We start from the raw sequence: 12,827 nt of genomic DNA, 5'->3' as shown, positions 1-12,827 counted from the left end.
ATTTTTTTATTTGAGATCTTTTTTTCTTTTCTAATCTTTGTGATTTGAATCCTTTGAAATTTATTCAGACTTGGTTATGGCCCAGAATATGATTTGTCTTGGTAAATATTCCACGTGCACTTGAGAAGAATGTGCTTCTAAAGAATGTATTTTTAAGTTTCTTCTCTCCTGTCTCGAGTATTATTTCTTCCTTTTCTTCCTCTTGATTATAACAAGTAATACCACACTGGTTGCCTGCAGGGAGGAGAGCTGTGTGGCTTTGAACTATGTGAATATATTACCTATTCAGAAATTTATTTACATTTTTAAAAATTATAATTGAATCATGGTAGTGGCTAAACCCAAAAAATCTACACACACACACACACACACACACACACACACACGTGCGCGCGTGCTTGAAAGAGTATCATTAGCAGAACAGAAATTATGAGGAATTCTTGTAAGATAGGAAAAGTAGATGCTATCAGATTGGTTACTTCTTGAAACACCTTCATAGAAAACCGAGCACATTCAGAGAAACTTCAAGAATAGTCAGGAAAATAGTAGCACTGCAGAGGGTTCTAGGTCAACTGTGAGATTAAAGAGCTAGTCTGTGAACAGCAGATCTGTTTTACCCTGCCCTTCCCCTCCCCCACTCCTACTTACATTGGGAAGTAAGCACTTGTAGTAGTAGTTGACCCCCGTTTAAGCTCCCAAAGCTTTACTCCAAAGACAGTAAATGAGCTTGAGACAAATGCAGATCTGCACAGCAGAAAGGAAACAACAGAAGTACACATCTACCTAGAAGGGAAAAACATTAGTCTTCCATCATCAGAAATGCCATGTTTATTTTAGCAACAGTGAGGATCCCTATGCTATCTGCGAGCACCATGCCACGTACCCCCAAAGGAGAAGGACCACTGAATAACTGACACACTCTGCCTTCTCATTCTGAGGAAAAGCTTATTAGTGAATAGATCAAATCCATGCTAATTACCCAGGCTAATCACATATGCTCTTTATTCCTAAATATGAATGAATAATGGTTTGCAAAATATTTGAGGAAAGTGAAAGAGAAAATCATGATGAACAGACAGAACTACTCCTTTTTTTTTTTTTTAATGAGGAAGATTAGCCCTGAGCTAACATCTGCCAATCCTCCTCTTTTTGCTGAGGAAGACTGGCCCTGGGCTAACATCTGTGCCCATCTTCCTCTACTTTATATGTGACGCTGCCACAGCCTGGGACTTGAACCTGCGAACCCCGGGCTGTGGAAGCGGGGTGCACGGACTTAACCACTATGCCACCAGCCGCCCCAAACAGAACTACTTCTGGTGGGAAAAAAACCCATATAGTACAAGGAAAGAGAAAAGAACTTTAACAAAAAATTCAAATTTATAATCTCAGAAATTTAAGGGAAAAGGATGGGTTTATAAAATAAGAACAGGCTGCAATAGAAGTGATCAATTGGAGAACAAGAGAAATATTTGGAAAATAGAAATATTGCAAAATTAAAAACCTAATAGATGCCATATGCTCAGCGCAGATTCGCCCTGCCCCCTCAGCCTCAAATGGATCTTGGAACACTGCGCTTGCGCCCCGGCCTTCCGGCAACATTGCTCTTACCGGAACCTCCCTCCTCTCCTTTCCCCATAACGGACTGTATTTCCGGTCCCATCCCGAAGCTGCTGCTTGGCCCCAGAGCTCAGCCGACCACTCCCTCTTGCTGTATCCTGAGAGTGCCCTAAGGTCGCCGCTGCTGCCGCTGACTCCTCTGCCAGGAGACCTCATCGCCCACTTTGGGAACACTCCGAGGCTGCCGCCATCTTTTCCTTCGGCTCCACTGCTGCCTGCTCCGCAGTCCTGCTTCTGCACGACCGGCCATGACGACCGCGCAGCTCTCCCAGGTACTTCAGACCTACCACCCCGACTGCGAGGCCGCTGTCAACATCCAGATCAACTTGGAGCTCTACGCCTCCTACGTGTACCTGTCGATGGCCTATTACTTCGATCGGGAGGACGTGGCCCTGAAGCAGTTCTCCCAGTTTTTCTTGCAGCTGTCGTGCGAGGAGAGAGAGCATGCCGAGGGGCTGATAGAGCTGCAGAACGTGCGCGGAGGCCACTTCTGCCTCCGTCTCCGCAATATCAGGAAGCCAGACTGCGAGGACTGGGAGAGTGGCCTGAAGGCCATGGAGTGCGCCCTGCACCTGGAGAAGTGCATCAACCAGAGCTTGTTTGATCTGCACCAGCTGGCCACCGACAAGAACGACGCCCACCTGTGCGACTTCCTGGAGAGTCACCACCTGAAGGAGCAGGTCAAGTTCATCAAAGAGTTGAGTGGCCATATCACCAACCTGCGCAAGATGGGGGCCCCAGAAAACGGCATGGCAGAGTACCTCTTCGACAAGCTCACCCTGGGTGACGGCAATAAGAACTGAGTTTGGACTGCCTACCCCATAGCCACAGGGTGACTTCCACTGATCACCTTGCTGTGCATGCATATTGCAGTATTGCCCTTTGCAAAACGTTCACTTAAGTTTTTTTCTTCCGGTTTTGCTGTTTCTTCCAATAAAGTTATGTGGTTCCTAAATAAAGCTTTCTTCTTGATTCATGTGTGTGAATTACTCACTTTTTTAAGTTTTAAGACAGGTATCCAGGAGTCTCGCCACTCACCCATGTCCCCATCTACATGCAGCTCAAGATCTCTATGGATGGAGAGAGAAAGTATTCCGTGGGACTCTGGAAAACAAAAATTAATCTTCCCCTTTTAAACAGTCTAGGGGTGGATGGTCTGGGGCCCTGGTGAATGTGAGTGCCTGTGAATAGTAAAAGTGTAAAAACATGGCCTGAAAATCATGATTGAAATTGATCTAGGGAAAGAATGAAAGGAATGGGATTGGGCAGGGATTAAAATAAACGGGGTCTTCAACTTTATCTGAAAACTTTTAGTTTATTAAAACATGCAGACATTAATGTTTGTTGATTCTAGATAGCCAGAAGGGAACCCCAGAAGCCACCATGGCAGAGTATCTCTGACAAACTCACCATGGGCAACAGCAGTAAGACAAATTGAGCCTTAGGCTGGCTTCCCCATAGACATAAGGGTGACTTCTTGTGGTCCCTGTGCAGGACGGTCATGCTATCATTAGAAAACCTCCTCTTCCCTTTATAAACAAGGTGGTTATGTGGGGTGGAGTGAGATGAGTGAGATGGTTTTGGGGCCCTGGTGTCTGTGGGTGCCTGTATCTGGTAAAAGTATAGAAAATACATGGTCTAGAATTTGTCATAGTGGTTACCTCTGGGGGAAGAAGTAAAAAATGGGATTGAGCAGGGATTAAAATAAATGAAATCTTCAACTTTATATTTTTAGCTCATTAAATTATGTGAATGTCAATGTTTATTGTTTCTCAGTAACAACCTAGGGGCCCTGGAAACTGGCACATTGGAGTACCTGTTTGGCAGGCTCACCCTTGTGATTATGGGAACTGTGCATTAGGCTGGCTTCTCCATAGACAGAGGTGTGACTTCACATGGTCACCCGTGCCAGGTATGCATGCTGCCGTTACAAAACTTATGTTTTCTTTCTTGTACAATTTCTACTAATAATTTGCTGAGAAAAGAAAACCATACACAATATAAGGGTTAAAAATTTGGGGCTGGCCCAGTGGCATAGTGGGTAAGTTCGTGCGCTCGCTTCAGCAGCCTGGGGTTTGCAGGTTTGGATCCCAGGTGCAGACCGATGCGTCTCTTGTCAAGCCATGCTGCGGTGGCATCCCATATAAAGTAGAGGAAGATGGGCACGGATGTTAGCCCAGGGCCAATCTTCCTCAGCAAAAAGAGGAGGATTGGCATCGGATGTTAGCTCAAGGCTGATCTTCCTCACCAAAATAAATAAATTAAATAAATAAATAAATAAATGTATGTATGTATGTATGTTCGTTCTGAACATGAAATTTTTTTTTTTGAGGAAGATTGGCCCTGTGCTAACATCTGTTGCCAATCTTCCTCTTTTTCTTTTTTCTCCCCAAAGTCCCAGTACATAGCTGTGTATCATAGTTGTCGAGTTGTAGCTCTTCTGTATGGGACGCCACCTCAGCATGGCTTGATGAGCAGTGAATAGGTCCCACACCCAGGATCCAAAGCGGAATGCACAAACTTAACTGCTACACCACAAGGCCGGCCCTGAACATCAAATTTTTGATAGTGAATATAAAGTAGATTGAATCACCCTGAAAAAAATAATAAGAGTCATAGAAGGACCTTGTACAATAAATAACCAGTAACTACTCAATAGAAATTCTAGGAGAAAAAAAGGGGTTGTGTAAGGGGGGAGACAGTAATAAATAATTTTTAAGAACACTAACTACAATGCACATACTCTTATCATATATTTTTCTCCTTTAATCTACTAAAGTTCTGAATTACATTTAGATTTACATAGTAGATTTCCCTATGTAGAATTATTTTTTTATTCCTGGAATGAAACTTATTTGGTCACTGTTGATTTGTTTTACTATAATTTTTTTTGAAATATGACATTGTGTAATCTTAAGGTGTACAGTGTGTTGATTTGATACACTTATATATTGTGAAATGATTACCAAAGCCTTAGCTAAAACCTCCATCACCTCACATAATTACCTTTTCTTTTTGGTGGTGAGAACATTTAAGATCTACTCTCTTAGCAGCATTCAACATTAGCTATAATGGCCATGCCGTACATTAGATCACCAATGTTTGTACCCTTTGATCAACATCTCCCCATTTTGCCCGCCCCTCAGCCTTTGGTAACCACCATTCTACTCTATGTTTCTATGAGTTTGGCTTTTTTAGATTCCAACGTAAGTGAGATCATGTAGTTATTTGTCTTTCTCTGTCTGACTTATTTCACTTAGCATAATGTCCTCAAGGTTCATCCAAATTGTTACAAATGGCAGCGTTTCCTTCTTTCTCATGGCTGAATAATATTCCATTATATATATGTATGTATATACATACACATGCGTGCACACACACACACACCTATATATACACCACATCTTCTTTATCCATTAATCTGTTGATGGACACTTAGGTTGTTTCTGTATGTGGACTATTGTCAATAATGTTGCAATGAACATGGGGATGCAGATATCTGTTTGAGATCCTGTTTTCATATCTTTTGGATAAATACCCAGAAGATGGATTGCTGGATCATATGGTAGATCTATTTTTAATTTTTTGAGGAAACTCCATACTGTTTTCCATAGTGGCTGTACAAATTTACATTCGCACCAGCAGTGTACAAGAATCCCCTTTTCTCCACATCCTTGCCAACACTTGTTATCTCTTGTCTTTTTGATGATAGCCATTCTAATAGGTGTGAGGTGACATCTTATTGTAGCTTTGATTTGCATTTTTTGGATAGTTAGTGATGTCAAGCATCTTTTTATGTATTTGTTGGCCATTTGTATGTCTTCTTTGGAGAAATGTCTATTCTGGTTCTCTGCCCATTTTTTAATTGGGTTGTTTGGTTTTTTGCTGTTGAGTTGTATGAGTTCTTGATATATTTTGGATATTAACCCCTTATCAGATATATGATTTTCAAGTATTTCTCCTATTCTGTAGGTTGCCTATTTGTTTTACTGATTATTTCTTTTGCTATGCAGAAGTTCTTGAGTTTGATGTAGCCCTGGTTATTTATTATTGCTTTTGTTGCTTGTACTTTTGGTGTCACATCCAGAAAATCATTGCTAGGACCCATGTCAAAGAGCTTTTTCCCTGTGTTATCTTCGAGGAGTTTTATGGCTTCAAGTCTTATGTTGAAGTGTTTAATCCTTTTCAGGTTAATTTTTGTGCGTGGTATAAGATAGGGGTTCAGGGGCCGGCCTGGTGGTGTAGTGGTTAAGTTCACGATTTCCGCTTTGGCTGCCCGGGGTTCGCGGGATTGTATCCTAGGTGCAGACCTACACACTGCTCATCAAGCCATGCTGTGGTGGCGTCCTGCATACAAGATAGAGGAAGATTGGCACAGATGTTAGCTCAGGGCCACTCTTCCTCACCAAAAAAAAAAAAAAAATCCTGATAGGGATTCAGTTTCATTCTTCTATAGGTGGTTATCCAGCTTTCCCAACACCATTTATTGAAGAGACGAGATTGTCCTTTCCACATTAAGCATTCTTGGCTCCCTTTTCAAGTAGTAGTTGACCATATATGCATGGGTTTATTTCTGAGTTCTTGATTATGTTCCATTGGACTATGTGTCTGTTTTTTATGCCAGTACCATATTGTTTTGATTACTATAGCTTTGTATTATAGTTTGAAATCAGGAAGTACAATGCCTGCAGCTTTGTTCTTCTTTCTCAAGATTGCTTTGGCTATATGGGATCTTTTGTGGCTCCATAGGAATTTTAGGATTGTTCTTCTATTTCTGTAAAAAGTGTCATTGGAATTTTGATAGGGATTGTACTGAATCTATAGATAGCTTTGGGTAGTATGGACATTTTAACCCTATCAATTCTTCTGATCAATGAGCACAGGATATCTTTCTATTTATTTATGTCTTCTTCAGTTTCTTTCATCAAAGTCTTGTAGTTTTCAGTGTACAGATCTTTTACCTCCTTGATTAAATTTATTCCTGAATGTTTTATTGTTTTTGATGCTATTGTGAATGGGATTGTTTTCTTTATTTTTCAGATGTCTTGTTGTTAGCGTATAGAAATGCAACTGTTTACTCGATGTTGATTTTGTATCCTGCAACTTTTCTGAATTCATTGATTAGTTCTAATAGTTTTTTGGTGGAGTCTTTAGGACTTTCTAGATATATAAAATCATATCATCTGCAAAGACAATTTGACTTCTTCCTTTCCAATATAGATGCCTTTTATTTCTTTTTTTGCCTAGCTGCTCTGGGTAGGACTTCCAGTATTGTGTTGAATAGGAGTGATAAGAGTGGGCACCTTTGTCTTGTTCCTGATCTTAGAGGAAAAGCTTTCAACCTTTCACTGTTATGGATGATGTTAGCTGTGGGCTTGTCCTATATGGCCTTTATTATGTTGAAGTATCTTCTTTGTATACCCAATTTGTTGAGAATTTTTATCATGAAAGGATGTTTTGTCAAATGCTTTTTCTTCATTTATTGAGATGATCATATGATTTTTATCTTCCATTCTGTTAATGTGGTAGATCACTTTTTTTTTTTTTTTTTGCTGAGGAAGATTTGCCCTGAGCTAACATCTGTTGCCAATCTTCTTCTTTTTTCTTGAGGAAGAGTCACCCTGAGCTAACATCTGTGCCAGTCTTCCTCTATTTTGTATATGGGTCGCTGCCACCGCATGGGCACCAATGAGTGGTGTTGGTCTGTGCTTGGGAACCGACCTGGGCTGCCAAAACGGAGCAGGCCGAACTTAACCACTAGGCTGTGGGGCCGGCCCCTCACATTTTTTGATTTTCATATGTTAAACCATTCTTGCATCCCAGTGATAAGTCCGACTTGATCACAGGGTATGATCTTTTTAATGTGCTGCTGAATTTGGTTTGCTAGTATTTTGTTGAGAATATTTGTATTCATCAGGGATATTGGCCTGTAGTTTTCTTTTAGTATCCATATCTGGCTTTGGTTTCAGAGTAATGCTTGCCTCATCAGATGATTTTGGGAGTGTTCCCTTCTCTTCAGTTTTTTGGAAGTGTTTGAGAAGAATTGATGTTAATTCTTTAAATGTTTGGTAGAATTCACCTGTGAAACCATCTAGTCCTGGACTTTTCTTTTGGGGAACTTTTTGATTACCGTAGTCTCCTTACTCATTGTTGTTCTGTTCATATTTTCTGTTTCTTCATGATTCTCGTCTTGGTAGGTTGTATGTTTCTCAGAATGTATCCATTTCTTCTAGGTTCCAATTTGTTGGCTGTAACTGTACATAGTAGTCTCTTATGAGTCTTTGTATTTCTCTGGTATCAATTATAATGTCTACTCTTTCATTTCTGATTTTATTTGCTTGAGTCTTCTTTTTTTCTTAATTAGTCTGGCCAAAATTTGTCAATTTTGTCCATCTTTTCAAAAAGCCAGTTCTTAGTTTCATTGATCTTTTCTGTTGTTTTCTGGTCTCTATTTATTAATTTCTGCTATGATGATTGTTATTGTCTTCCTTCTGCTAACTTTGGGCTTAGTTTGTTCTTTCTTTTCTAGTTCTTTGAGGTGTAAAGTGAGGTTGTTTATTGGAGATCTTGCTTTTTTCTTGATGTATGTACTTATTACTATATACTTCCTTCTTAGAACTGCTTTTGCAGCATTCCATTCATTTTTGTATGTTGTGTTTTCCATTTTTGTTTGTTTCAAGATATTATTCTATTTCCCTTTTGAATTCTTCTTTGACCCACTGATTGTTCAGGAGTATGTTTTTTAATTTCCACATATTTGTGAATTTTCCAGCTTTCCTTCTGTTACTGATTTCTAGTTTCATACCATTGTGTTCAGAAAAGATACTTGGTATGGTTTCAGTCTTCTTAAATTTGTTAAGACTTGTTCTGTGACCTATCACATGATCTGTCCTGGAGAATGTTTTGTGTGCGTTTAAGAAGAATGTGCATTCTCCGCTGTTGGATGGAATGTTCTGTATATGTCTGTTAAGTCCATTTGGTCTAAAGTATAGTTCAAGTCCAACATTTCCTTGTTGATTTTCAGTCTGGATGATCTATCCTTTGTTGAAAGTGGAGCATTAAAGTCCCCAAGTATTATTTTATTGCTGTTTATTTCTCCTTGTAGTTCTGTTAGTATTTGCTTTGTATACTTAGGTGTTCCATATTGGATGCCTAAATATTTACAGTTGTTATAGCTTCTTGATGGATTGACCCTTTATCATTACATAATGACCTTCTTTGTGTCTTTTGACCATTTTTAGCTTCAAGTCTGTTTTGTATGATAGAAGTATCACTACCCCTGCTTTCTTTTGGTTACCATTTGCTTGAAATATCTTTTTCCATCCCTTCACTGTCTATCTGTGTGTCCTTAAAGCTAAAGTGAGTCTCTTGTAGCATATCATTGGATCTTGTTTTTAATCCATTCAGCCGTTCTATGTCTTTTGATTGGAGAATTTAATCCTTTTACATATAAAGTAATTATTGATAGGTAAGGACTTACTATTACCATTTTGATTATTGTTTTCTGACTGTTTTGTAGATCCTCTGTTCCTTGTTTTCTCTCTTGCTGTCTTCCTTTGTGATTTGATGACTTTTTGTAGCAGTATGCTTTGACTCCTGTATCATATTTTTTTTCTACCTAATACAGGTTTTTCCTTTGTATCTTTGGAGTTGGTTACTGGAAGATTATTGTGATCCTTTGGTTGTATCATGTTTCCTTGATTTTTTTAAATATTCCTTGAAGTTTTGCATTGCTGACTTTTCATTTGAAGTAGCGGTCACCTCCTACAGGCTTTATTAATTGCCTTCAGGAGAGAAATACCTGCCATTGGCTCTGATAGTGATTCTGAGACTTTCAGACCTTCTATGGATACAGCTGCTCCATATTTCTTGCTATCTCTTGTGGCAGAATTCTTAAGCTTTCTCTTGATCCTGCAATGCACCATGCCAAGAGTTTAGAGTCTCACTTTTGTTTTCCAAAAAGTGGCACCAAAGCTCAAGTTTGTGGTCTCTCCCTGGTCTGCAGATTTGGGTGGTTTTCTCTGCATGCTCACTAGCCATTTGCCAAAGCTCACTCTTGCTGCCCCTATTGGGGGTGCACACAGGGAGCTGACCACAGTGTGGAGGAGGTGTGTGGAGGAGGCATGCTGAGTGCTAGGGGTACCTGTGGGCCAGTTAGGGTCATCTATGGGCAAGGTGTGACCAGTGGCTTGTGGGCAGTCTCCTTAATGGAGTCCAAGATGCAGTTAGTAGGATCCATGTCTCTTTAATACTCTCTGAGAGCCCTATCTGCTGCTCTCCCAGCTTCTTCCTGACCCGCAGTCATGCAATTCAGGATGCAGTACTCCTCTCCAGTGTGTCCCAAGTTTGTATTATTTTGTTTCAACGGTGTGCTGGAACTTCTCTGGAAACCTGGACTTCCACAAAGGCGCTCTCTTCTGTGGGTGATTGTCTAAAATGGTGTTTTCCAGGAGTTCCTGTACCATGGCCAAGAGAGGCTGGAACCAGTTCATAGGCCACTGCAGTGTCCATAACCAGGACCAAAGTTTATTTGTGCTTTACCCAATGTACAGGTGGCCAGGACTCCTTCCAAGTCACTTAGCATATGGAGCTGGATCATCCCACAGCTCCCACAAAGGCACTTTTGTTCGTGGATGGATGCCAAATTGTTGTTGAGGGGGGGGACAAAAACAAGGGATATCTTATTCCACCATGATTCTGACATCACTCTCACTAATATTTCTATTTATGATTTTGCATCTCTTTTCGTACTGTAACTCTTTCCGTACAGAAAACTGTAGTTTTCTTTTTACATGTGTACCGTCTTTGTCCTGCTTTGGTATTAGGATTATTCTAGCCTTCTAAAATGGGAAATTTTCTCCATTTTTATATGCTCTGGAATAGTTTTCATATCATAGGGTTTTTTGTTCTTAGAAGATTTAGTAGAATTCACATTAAAATTGGATCTGCTTTCTTATTAAAGATATAGATACTTTTATTTCTGTAAAAATGCCATTGGGATTTTGATAGGGATTACATTGAATCTGTAGATTGCTTTGGGTATTATGGATATTTTAACAATATTAAGTCTTCTAGTCCATGGGCACAGTATGTCTTTTCATTTAGTCGTTTCTTCTTTAATTTCTTTCAGCAATGTTTTGTATTGCATTGATTGATTTTCACATGTTCAACTATCTTTGTATGCCAGGGATAAATCTCACATGGTCATGATGTGTGATGCCTTTAATGTGATATTGAATTCAGTTTGCTAGTATTTTGTTAAGATTTTTTGCATCTGTGTTCATCAGAGATATTGGCCTGTAGTTTTATTTTCTTGTGCCTTTTTTCTGGCTTTGGAATCAGTAATACTGGCCTCCTAAAATGAGTTTGGAAGTGTTCTGTCCTCTTCAGTTTCTTGGAAGAGCTTGAGAAGGATTGATATTAATTCTTCTTAAACTCATATGGAACCACAAAGGACTCCAATAGCCAAAACAATCTTGAGAAAGAACAAAGCTGGAGGCCTCACACTTCATGATTTCAAACTATATTACAAAGCTACAGTAATAAAAACAGTATGGTACTGGCATAAGGACAGACATATGGCCCAACAGAACTGAATATAGAGCCCAGAAATAAACCCACACATATTTATCAAATAATCTCCAACAAGGGTGCCAAAAACACAATGGGGAATAGATAGTTTATTTCAACAAATGGTGTTGGGGAAATTGGATATCCACACGTATAAGAATGAAATTCGAACCCTACGTTACACCAGACACAAAAATCAACTGAAAATGGATTAAAGACTTTAACATAGGACATTAAACTATAAAACTCCTAGAAGAAAACATAGGGGGAAGGCTTCATGACATTGGTCTTGGCAATGATTTCTTGGATATGACATCAAAAGCACAGGCAACAAAAACAAAAATAAATAAGTGGGACTACATCAAACTAAAAAGCTTTTGTACAGCAAATGATCAATGAAATGAAAAGGCAACCTGTGGAAAATATTTGCAAGCCATATATCAGACAAAGGGTTAATATCCAAACTATAGAAGGAACATAACATAACTCAATAGCAGAAAAACAACCCAATTAAAAATGGGTATTTTTTAGACATTTCTCCAAAGAAGACATACAAATGGCCAACAGGTACATGAAAAGATGTTCTACATCACTATTCATAAGGGAAATGCAAATCAAAACCACAATGAGATATCACCTCACACCTGTTAGGATGCCCATTATTTAAAAAACAGAAAATAATAAGTTTTAATGAGGATGTGGAGAAATTGGAATTGTTTTTGGAAATGTAAAATGGTGCAGCCACTATTGAAAACAGTATGGACATTCCTCAAAAAATTAAAAATAGAACTACCATATGATCCAGGAATCCCACTTCTGGGTATTTATCCAAAAGAATTGAAATTAGGATCTCAAAGAGAGATTTGCACTGCCATGTTCATTGCAGAATTATTCACAGTAGCCAAGAGATGGAAGCAACTTAAATGTCCATTGACAGATGAATGGATAAGGAAAAGGTGGTGTAGAAATACAATGAAATATTATCAACCATAGGAAAGAAGGAAATCCTGTCATATGCTCCTACACAGATGAACCTTGAGGACATTATGCTAAGGGAAATAAGCCAGTCACAGAAGGACAAATACTGCATTATGCCACTTAGATATACAAAGTAGTCCAACTCATAGAAACAAAAGTAGGATGGAGGTTGCCAGGGGCTGGGGGGGAAATGGGGAGTTGCTGTTCAATGTGTATAGAGTTTCAGTCAGACAAGATGAAAAATTTCTAGAGATCTGCTATACAACATTGTGCTTATAATTAAACAATATTGTATTGTACACTTAAAAATTGTTACGAACGTAGATCTCATGTTGTGTATTTTACCACAATAAAAAAATCACAATAGATGCTTTATAAATATTTGTTGAATAAGTGAAAAATAAAAATAATCTTATTTCTTCTATGCTTAGCAAACTATCAATATTATTCCTAACTTAGATTTCAAGATATAAATTGCCACTGCATACCATTTTGGCTGTCCTAACATATTTTAATATATAATTCTCTTATTGCTTGTAATTTCTAAATAGCTTAGAATTTCAATTTTTTATTTTCTCTTTAACTCGAGAAATTTAGAAAGATGTTTTTAAAATTTAAATTATGTGTTTTGAGGTACCGTTTTTAAAAATTTCTAATTGTAT

General features: G+C 38.8%; 1 protein-coding gene and 1 pseudogene across 2 annotated transcripts in view; both read left to right on the top strand.

The window, feature by feature from the left end:
• The window catches only part of PRRG1 (proline rich and Gla domain 1), a 139,928-nt gene that overhangs the window by 118,458 nt on the left and 8,643 nt on the right, over positions 1-12,827 (top strand). The window lies entirely within an intron of this gene.
• LOC101390590 (ferritin heavy chain pseudogene) lies at positions 1,732-2,575 on the top strand (annotated as a pseudogene).

The sequence above is a fragment of the Ceratotherium simum genome, chromosome X (assembly GCF_057802395.1).
Source record: "Ceratotherium simum simum isolate JZ-2026a chromosome X, ASM5780239v1, whole genome shotgun sequence".
NCBI classification, from domain to species: Eukaryota; Metazoa; Chordata; class Mammalia; order Perissodactyla; family Rhinocerotidae; genus Ceratotherium; species Ceratotherium simum.
The sequence above is the reverse complement of the archived record's forward strand: the minus strand, read 5'-3'. Positions and strand labels throughout refer to the sequence as shown.